Below are 10,857 nucleotides of genomic sequence, written 5' to 3'. Positions count from 1 at the left end.
TGCAGAGCTTTGGGATGTCCCATGAAAAGTAGTGCCAAGAAGGAGGCGCTGCAAGTGGCCTTGAGGGCCTGGTGGGATCCAAAGGGACTCAGGAGGGGGGTGATGTTGAGGTGGCTGAGGATGACCCAGGGAATGGATTTGGTCCACAGGATTTGCCAGTGGATGGACCAGCTTCAGGGGCTGGTAGAAGCCATTCAGGGAGGAGTTTTTCACCAGAGGAGTTGGAGGAAAACCAAAGGGTCAGAGAGCATAAGTTGGAGGTGTTAAAACTTAAAACTCAGGCAAAGAAGAAGAAGCTGCTCATTGAAAGTGAAAAGCGAGCAGAGGAGAGTTGAAGTGCTCTCGCCTTGGAAGAGAAAAAGATTATCTTAGCTCATGAGTTAAGCATGAGGGAACTGGACTTTAAGGTTAAAAAGGCAGAGTCCAGTTTGAATGTTGGCAGCGTACAGCCAGTGCCAAGTGTGGATGAGTACAAGCTTGCACTGGTTGATTGGGTGTTGGTGAGCATGGCAAAGGATTTGAAGGGGGTGCTCAACCTTACTCCTAGGGAGCCTAGGCTCAGTAATTATTTTCCTGGATTGTGCCAACCCATGTTAGGGTGCAAGCTCTTTGATTCCCAGGAGCTGGCACAAGAGCCGGGCCCCTGGTCATGGGTCCAAGGGCCTGAAAAGGGCCTAGAGAGGGAAGAGAGGTGAAGTAGAACCAGTAGGTCCCAGAGTAGTAGGGGGGGCATGCGGGCTAACGCCCTGTCTCAAAGGAGAGGGAGGGAGTGTGAGCTGCATCCACAGGGGTTTACCACCCCAACCCAGAGACTGGAGGGTTCCTTACAGGAGCACTCGGTTGGAGGCCTAGCGCCTACTTGCCAGCTGTGCGAGAAAGAACACCAAGAGTCAGGAGGGTGTAGGGCGTCTGTCACCAGAGCTCCCCCAGTCCTGATGTTTGTGGGTGCCAGGCACAGAAATCTAAATGAAGTTTAAGAGAGGGAGGTGTCCTTCAGTGAGAAAGCCCGTGGGACTGTGTACAGCCAGTAGGGCTGGGTCCCCTAGGAGTGACCAGGGTACACCCACATCTAACCTGGAGGACAGGATAACTGGGAACAGTGTCCTGACTGATGGGTCTTCCAGGGAAACTGCTCTAGGTGGGGGTTGGCAAGGAGCCAGCACCCCTACAGAGGCCCTAACTGTCTGGAAGCACCCATTGAGAGGCATAGTTGGCCCAGGGAGCAGTGACCAAGAGAATCCCCTGGGGTCAGAAAGGCATAGAACCGTAGGTTGTCCCTGTGGTAGCGGGCCTGCGTCCGTGTTCTATCACCTTAAGCAGGGAAGTCCATCAATGTAGTTTATTGGTCTACCCTGGATTTTGGATGGGAGGGGGTTGTGCAGGACTTGGCCCTTTTTGTCTAAAGTCCCTAAACTTTTTGCTTTTTCCCTAGACCTTTTTTCTGGCATGGTGTTGCCAACTGAGATGCTTTGGATACTTTGCCACTGCTGATCAGTGTCAAAGTGCAAGTGCTCCCTGTATAAAGTGTAATGGTAATTGGTTGTCCATGATTGGTATGTTTGTGTTACTAGTAAAGTCCCTAGTAAAGCGCACTATATGTGCCAGGGCAGGTAATGCAAATGCTACTAGTGGGCTTGCAGCACTATTTGTGCCACCCACACAAGTAGCCTTTAAAAAGGAACTCTGGCCTGCCACTGCAGGGCCTGTGCGCAGTTTGTTAATCTGCCATGTTGTCCTGTCAAGTGCACTCACTTGCCAGACCTTACCCTTCCGTTTCTATGCATTTCAGACCCCCCTATGGTAAGTCTAGGGTACCCCCTGGACAGGGTGTAGTTCATGTAAAGGTAGGACATGTACTAAGGTTTGTGCCATTCCTGACAGTGAAATAATCTACATTTAGTTTTTCACTATTGAAAGGACATCATGCCCATAGAACAGAATCGGAAGGCTTTGTGATAAGTTTTCCAGCCTATCTTCCCAAAGGATTAAGATGGAAAGGTGAAGTTTAGTATGCCTGAACTCAGAATGTCATAACACATCTTTTTATGTAGGTGGTTTTTGCATTGTGTTCAGAAGCCCCTCTTTTAGAAGAGGCTGAATTGTTGTGCTCTGACATTTCTGTGTGTCTCTGCCTGGCTGTGGATTGACTATCTGGATTTGAAAGCAATAGGATCCGGGGAATGTCTTGACCCAGGGGTGGAGGTGAGACAGCAACAGGCTGACATGCATCTGGAGTGTAGGGGGAGAAGAAGCCGCTAGAGGTGAAGAGGCCTGGGTTGCTGCTACAAAACAATTGGCCCATCTCCTGCTGAGTGATTGAGAACCCAGACCCCCACTAATCAAAGGAAGAAAGGTGTCACTGGCAGGGAGGCACCCTGAACTGGTTTGAACAGGGGTCAGTGCCCTCTGAAACACAAAAAACTTCAAAGCCATGGAGGGGTATAACTATGAGAGCTGAAACACCTGAACTTTGAAGAATGGCTTGATCACGTGTGAACAAGACTGGAGCTAGTTTGTGGTCAAGAGGACTTTTGCCAAGGAAGAAACAACTGAAGAGACTTAAGGATAGGATTGACCCTTGCTGTGTGTTCTGGGGCTGGCCTGCAGTTTGCTGTTTTAACCAAGGAAAGGTTAAAGGGACTTTGCTGTGTGTTGTGTCCCCAAGGGCCCGTGGTGAGCTGGCTCCCTGTTCGGAAACACAGGAACACAAAAGTTTTCATGAGGGTCTTAGCGGCACTGTGTGTGTGTGCTTGTTGCAGCCTGAGACCCTCGTAAGGCGTGCCCAGTGATCGTGGGCTCCTGGAGTCCAAGCAAGGATCAGCGACGCAGTGTGCATGTGCAGTCTGAACCACTTTGTGAGGATTGTCTAGTGACCGTGTGCACCAGAATCCAAGTAAGTCTCATCAACGCTCTGTGCGGGTGTGTTGTGCACCATGAAACCTTTGTGAGGATTTGCCTTGTTATCGTTAGGCCTGGGCTAAATTTCCGTTCCGCTCGTGGAAATTGCGATAATTTGACATTTTCGCGTTCCGCGGAGAGCGCGAAAATGTCAAAATTTCCGCATTCCGCAGCTTAGCGGTAATATGTTTCTTGCTCGCGCTGTAAAATAATACATTCTCGCACGCGCGCGATCGCCCTGCCTGAATCCCCGCATTCGCCGACAAGTTTTCCTGATCCGGTCGCGTTCTCCACGAGATGTTGGATTGTTGGTAGCCATTTGCGCTGTCTCGCGACAGTTCGCGCCCGCAGTAATGTCATTGGTCGCGCGATCACGTCTTTCTTCTCGCGATCATGCACCGTGAGAAGAGTGAAAACAAGATGGCCGCGCCCGCGAGCAACCGCATAGGTAAGTTGGTGAGCCGCGACCACGCAGAAAATACCTCGAACGGGCGGGAAAAAAACTTCGCCATCTTTGCGATATTTCCGCGTGTTTGCGGAGATTTTTAACATTTTCGCGATAATTTGCGAAAGTCACTTTCGCAAATTCTGCCCACCCCTAGTTATCGTGTGCACCGGAGTAAAGTGAATCTCAGCGACGCTGTGTGTGTGATCTTCATGCAGCCTGAGACCTGTGTGTGGAGTGCTCAGTGATCGTGCACCCGAAGCGTAAGGAAGTCTCAGTGATTCTGTGTGCGTGTGCTTTGTGGCAGCCTGAGATCTTCGTAACTGAAGTGGCCCGGACCGGCAGTCGCGGAGGAGCTGAGTTACCGGCCCGAGTCGCAATTTCACAAAGCTGCACTGGAGGCCCAGCCGCTGGACAAGGAGAGGAGAGTGAGTTCCCGCCCCCCAGGTAACGTGTGTCGACTCCAGGTGCGGGGCGCGGGCTCAGAGGGAGATGCTCTCGGCCTCTCTCTCGTGTTGGCAGCGCGAGCCTCTGCTTTGGCTCGTATCGCGGCCCTTATTGCCAAGGGAGTGGCGGTACAGGGGCCGAAGTGCGAAGCTGCACTTTTTTTTTCTTTATTTGTTTTATTGGTGCAAAATTACATACAGCCGTATGATCCGAAGCCACTTGACCCGTTGCTCTTGCTACACGTGTACATAAGTTCCGTACAACCTATAAGCACATCATGACAGTTACTATGAGACATAAAACAGTGTCCCCAAGTATGGTGGTTAATCCTCGTCCTGTGAGGTGTATACAGTTGGCGCAGTACGTATCCCCCCTCTGAATGCGTTTCATTTTCCTCACAACCGTTCCAATTTTTTGGGACACCTCCTATTTATATACACCGCTTTTTCTGCCACCATGGCCAGATCCATGTCTGCACTCCATTCTTGAATAGTGGGAGTGTTGCGCGCCCCCCACAATCTAGCTATGTTTCACCTTGACACCATCATGCCCAGCGTTGCCCATATCTGTCCAGTGGTATTAAGGTCTGTAGCCTCCCAAATGTTCAATAAGCAGTGTTTAGATTCCGGTGGTACAGGGGTGACGCTGAGTCGAGTTATTAATGACATAACCTCCGCCCAGTACGTCGCTATCGTGGGGCATTCCCACATTGTGTGAAAAAACGTCCCTATTGCTCCACACTGTCTGAGGCAATGTGGACTATCAGTCTTGCCTTTCCTGCATAGTGTCGGTCTTGTATAGCATATCCTATGGAGTACTTTCAATTGCACCAGTCGGAGTTTCAATGGGATTGCCACCTCCCTCTGGAATGCCAATGCCTCCTGCCAGTCCGTCTCATCCAAATCCCCTACATCTGTTTGCCATTTTTCGTGGATAGGTTGTGTGGGTTCAAGATGGTTGTTTATTATCTTTCGGTAAGTGAGGGACGTAGCTTTTTGGGTCATATAATCGGTGAGTAGCCTATCCTCAAGAGGGGAGGCTTCAGGAAGGTTGGTGTCTGGGGGGATATTTGCCTCAAGGGCGTGTTTAATTTGAAGATAGCGGAAGTGTTCTGTGGGTGCCATCGTGTACTGCTCTTGAAGGTGAGTAAACGATAGTACCTTTCCCTTGCGCCAAATATCGCCAATTGTGGATATCCCTGTAGCATCCCAGTGGTTGAAATCTTTGGTGTTGCACAGCGTGCCTAGTGCTCTCGTATCCCAGAGGGATGTTGCCAGCGTGAGTACATTCTGCCACCCCATCTTCCTTTGCACTATATGCCAGAGTTGGATCGTGTGTTTGGTAGGGCCTAGTAGGGTCAGTTTATGGTTAGTGTTGTCTAGTGCACGGTTAAGCTTTTCTGGTCCCAGGAGCAACCTGTCTAGGCGGAAGGCCGGGTCTGCCTGTGGGGCATGAATCCATTGGTTTATGACTGCCAGCTGGAATGCCCAATAGTACATTTGGACATTTGGGAGCGCAATGCCTCCGTAATACCACGTCCCGATTAATTTGGCCATCGCTATTCTGGCTGGTTTTCCATCCCACAGGTGTTTGTAAGTATACGGTCACAATGTTCAAAGCACGTCCCTCCCATTGACATGACATGGCCGCTAAATGGCCTTGTTTTTTAACCAGGATTCCAACCCCGCGGGAGCCAGAGGAGAATTCTGAGTGAACTATCAATTTAAAGCCCCACCTGTATAGGGCCTTACAGGTCGTCCCTACTAAATGGGTTTCTTGAAGGAGAACTACTGATGGCGCCTTACGCCTAAGGTATTGTAATACCAGTCCCCTCTTCACATTGTCGCCAAGGCCATTGACAATCCAGGAGATCAAGGGAAAGTGTGGTGGATGTTGAGATAGAGGACCTGACATATTAGGGTGGGTGCTCATACGTGACACTGGGGTCTGTAGGGGAAGAGTGCATGTGTTGACTACTAAGCAGCGGTCGGGTACAAATGTGATAAAGGTGCACCATAACCCTTAACTTTGAACAAAGAAACAACAAACTTAAAAAATTACAACAAAACATTCGGCCCACCCCCCTTCCTGCCTCCCTGCATGACTGTGTGAGAACTTCTCACCTCCCCAACTTTGCAGAGTGCCTAGAACCCATTTCCCAGTAACTTCGTAGGGGGGGTGAGACCACCCTGGTACCTCCTCAAATTTACCCCAACATTATATACTTTATCTGAGCCGTTGTCCAAGAATCTTCGGAGATGAGCATCAGTCTCATAATGTCTCTCATTCATCATAGAGGGTCCACTCGAGGGTGTCTCTAGGCGGAGCTGCAGAGCCCCTGTCTACGCACAAGCAGCCCTGTGGTCGCAATGTTCCGTGGTTCGTAGTGCACGGTTGTCCTGAGTCGCTTGGATGAGTAATGGTTGCCAGATGTGTGGAGTGGGTTATGATTGAGAGGGTGTTCCTCCTGAGGGAGGTTACTTTCCTTTGGTCACTGTTCATCGTCGGGCGTCTCGGTCAATAAGGTTGCTCCCTTCGTTATGCTGTGGACGTGCGTCCTGGTTGTCGGTTACAATCGCGGCTCATCCCACCGGAGTTTGAGGCTCGTTGCCAGCCCTCGAGCCAGTCATGTGCATCCTCGAGGGTTGTGAAGAGCTGTATTTTCCCGTTTGCTATGACTCTCAACTTAGAGGGGAACATCATGGAGTATTTGATCTCACGGGCTCGAAGTTCTTTCTTTACTGCCAAAAAAGTATGTCTTTGTCAGGCGACTGTTGCCGTATAATCTGGAAAGGAGGACATAGTACTGTGTTCATACTTGACAGGAGGGGCCGCCCTGGCCGCCTGCAGGATGAGATCTCGATCTCGGAAGTTAAAGATGTGGGCTAATATGGGCCTGGGAGGTGCTCCCGGCTTGGACCTGCTGCCAGGAACACGCTGAGCCCTCTCGACTGAAAAATAGTTAGAGAGTCCTCGAGGCTGGAGGTGGTTCTGAATTAAGTCCTCTACAAACAGGTCCATGGCTGGCCCCGTTGTTCCCTCCGGCACTCCTACGATTCGTATGTTGTTGAGCGGTGAGCGGCCCTCGTAATCGTCTAGCCTTGCCGCCATAAATTTGTGCTCCGACTCAGGCGTAGCATTTGTCGCTTGAGGGTTGCAGTGCCTTCACCAAGAGTGACCGTCGTTGTTAAGACCTCTTTCACCCTCGTATTCAGTTTTCAAAAATTATCCCTGATTAACGTGAGTTCAGTGGCTACCGTAGCGATCATGGACTCCAAGGATGTATGTATCTTCGTCAGTGAAGCCATTATGTCTTGGAGCGTGATTTTCTTATCAGCGGTATTGATGTTCTCCCCGGCAGGAGTTGCTGCCTGGTCCGGTAGCTCCTGGTGTGTCTTGCTGTAGGCGTACTTGTCTAGCTTAGGTGGGGGCACGACACACTGGCCCCGTCCACCCATGATCACAGGGGCCTGCAGCTGGTACACTCTGGTGACAACCGAGGTGGCAGGACTCACTGCTGCCTGCCTGTGCGTGAGGTCCATGAAAGCGGCCTTTCAGGTTTCCAACCACCAGGGCTGCGCACCGCGTAATGGCTCACCAAGACTTTATTCCAATGGGCAGTGTCTGTAGTCGCAGATGCCCCACTGATCCAGTCAGTCAATGTCTTCACACGGTGTCCTCTGGGCAGGGGCAGAGACCTGGAAGGTGGTTACACTGGGGGCTGCGGCGGTGATGTGTTCCCAGCCCCCGCTCCCTTATAAAGAGTGTTCTACTGCTGCGGGGTCACACACCGCCGTAGGTCTGGTGCATTGGACTGACACGTGCGTGCAATGGAGGAGGGGCTGTCGTTTATTGACACGGGCATGGTCCTCCAAGCCCCCGCTCATAACCGCAGGGGAGGCCGCTGTTTACTGCCCCAGGCGCGATCCTCCGAGCTCCAGAGGATCAGCGTGAGCAGGACTGCACACCGCCGTCAGGACGGCAGACTCAGGGAGGCCAAGACACGAAGGGGCGATGCGGCTCTGATCTCAACGCGGTGCGGGGCAGTGTCAATTTGCCCTGTGTAGCCTCCGCAACCGTCGAGCCTCGCCCCCGCTGGCTGGTTAATGCGTGCCTCTTCCGAACAGCACTCCCCGGCACCGAAGCGAGGCCACAGCCCGAAGGTAGGGCACCGGCGCTCAGGGGGTCCGACGGGGGCACAAAAGTTTCATCAGATCAAGCCTGCAGGATAGTGATAGTCCTCAGTGCAGCAGCTCTACTTTCACGAGTCTAGACACAGAGAGAGATTCCGGGACTCGCTCGCCGGGCCACCCGATCACTCAAGGCCCCGGCTACAGCATGGCAGGTAGGCCTCGGTTTTGTAGAACGATTTATCTCAGTGCATCTGCAGCCGCTGTGCATCCCAGCCGGGTCGAGGGGTGCCGGTCTTCCTCACGGACCATGGGACGGCACAGGAATGTGATTAGGGCACGGATAATTGAGGCGAATGGTCAGGGAATCTGGTGGTGTTCCGAAGCTCCTCTAGGCTGCGGCCATGTTTGTCGGCTGCAGGCCCCTCCCCCGAAGCTGCACTTTTTTATTACATCGTACCGTGTTGGGGAAAGTGTGAGAAGCTGACTGCAAGTCAGAAGGAGAGGCGGAGAGACCGCCTAAGTCCCGGTGATCTAGGCCTGAGTGTATTACGCATTATTCCATTTCTGCAAAACGGAGTACCTGACTGTCGTATTACACATTGCATCATTACTGCATAACGGAGTACCTGATTAGAGTATTACGCATTGCATTATTCCTGCATAACGAACTACCTGATTAGTGTATGATGAATGGCACTTTATCTGCATAACAAACTACCTGATTGTCATATAACGCATTGCCTTGCTTCTGCATAACGAACTACCTGATTAGCGTATTGCGCATTGCCTTATTTTTGCATAACAGCATATCTGGTGGTTGTATTACGCATTGCATTATTTTACCTTTGAAAGTGCCTGATTGTTGCATTACGCATTGCATTCTTTTCTTTGCAGAGTGTCTGATTGCTATGTTACGCAATACAGTATTTTTACATTGCAAAAGTGGCTGATTCTAGCATTACGAACGGTATGATATGATATTAGGAGTACAGGAGACTGTTTAGTAGTGCTCATTAATATCGCCAGAACTTTCAAGGGCTGGCTGGCCTACGAACCGGCCAGGAGAAATGTTACACAACCTCATATGTTGGTTTTATATTGTGTGGTCTTATCGTATATCTTTTTACATAAAGTTTATACTCGTTTTTATAAAACCCATGTGGAGTCTATTTGTGGTGTCATCATTGGATTATTGTGAGCGTGGTTGCAAATACTTTACACAGTTGCCTTGAAGATAAGCCTGGCTGCTCGTGCCAAGCTACCGAGGTGGTGAGCGGGGCTATCTAAGAAGGTGACCTTCCTTTTCCTGACGTTGGAATGCGGGTCCTAGTTGGCCTAAGGTACCTAACTCAGACAACCAGGGATCCTGGGTCTAACAGGCAAGATACGGAAACCCCTAGATACCTTCAAGTCCTAAAAGAAACACTGTGTGTTAGACTTGGCATACTTGCGTGGTTCTCCCTAAGCTTTTGTGCCTTCAACCTTCCTGTTCTGGCTGGCTTTAGGATGCTGCAAACTTTACCACTGCTAACCAGTGCTAAAGTGCTTGTGCTCTCTCCTTCAAACATGGTAGAATTGGCTTGCACCCAATTGGCACATATAACTTACCTTCACGTCCCTAGTAAAGTGGTATTGCCTGTACCCAGGGCCTGTAAATTAAATGCGACTACTGGTCATGTAGCTCTTTTTGTGCTACCCACTCAAGTAGCCCTTTTTTTAAACTGCCATTTTGACAGGGCAAAAGAAACCTTTTCCAGACCTAAACCTTCCTTTTTAGTATATATCAGTCACCCATAGGTTAGGCCCTGAACCCCCAGAGAGTAGGATGCAGTGTATTTTAAACGTAGGACATGTACTTTTAAGTTTTACATGACCTGGTAGTGAAAAACTCCTAAAGTTCTGTTTTCACTACTGCAAGGGCTACCTCTTTCATAGGATAACACCTTATTCCTTAAGATGCCTTAAAACATTTAATGAGCTCTTACTTCTGATTGGAAACAGGTGCACAAGTCGATAATGGTGTCTGACGAATTGCAATGAAAAGCCTGTTTAATGGTAAAAATAGATTTTTTAATCACAATTCTGAAAATACCACTTTTAGAAAGTTATAATTTTCTTTTACTAACCATTTGTTGTCCGCAGCATGTTCCTGAGTCACATGACTTGGTGTAGCTGGCACTTGGTCTTTGTGCATTGCTCCCAAGCAGTGAAACAAAGGGAAGATACGCGTTGGCAGTATGCACCAATCTGAGTTAACAAGGGGGAGGAGCTGTCACCTACTGCTCTTGCTGTCGAAAATGCCCCTTCTTACGGTAATTTACCCCAACACTTTTTGCTTTTTCCTCCAAGCCTTTGCTGACTCTCTCCGCATAACATCAGGAGTCTAGTACTGCAGAGGGAAGGTCTGCGTGCCCGCCTCTGCTACATTGTTCTGTACGTGATTGGTTTAGGTGCTGTACCTCCTTGGGTGCTGCAAACACCACCCACCCATGGCAGGCATGGCACAGGCTAGCAGTGGGCTGTAACACTGAGTGTGCCACCCACCGGATAGTCTGCCAACCCTGCATCGAGTCAGACATTGCAGGCCTGTAGGGTGCCATTGTGCCCCTGTTTAGGTTGGCATAATTTAACAATATAACAATATACCTGGTCCTAGTACTGCTAGTAATATTTCCTAATGTGTTTTATGCCCAAAGGTATATGATTCTCTTGTTATAATGATTGAATATGTGTGTTGAATATAAACATCATTTACATACATACTCTGTGGTCTCTTTCTTGATGCTCATTGTATTTATCTTAAGTGACTGTTGTGCCTCTGTTTTTTTTAAATTGCTGCTATAGTAAGCCTGACTACTCAGTGCCAAGCTACCCAAGGGTGAGCACAGGTTATACAGTGAGAGTATTCTCCTGCCCTTGATGGGAGCAAAAGAT

The sequence above is a fragment of the Triturus cristatus genome, chromosome 3_1, assembly GCF_964204655.1.
Source record: "Triturus cristatus chromosome 3_1, aTriCri1.1, whole genome shotgun sequence".
Taxonomy (NCBI): domain Eukaryota; kingdom Metazoa; phylum Chordata; class Amphibia; order Caudata; family Salamandridae; genus Triturus; species Triturus cristatus.
This window is presented reverse-complemented; position numbering follows the sequence as displayed.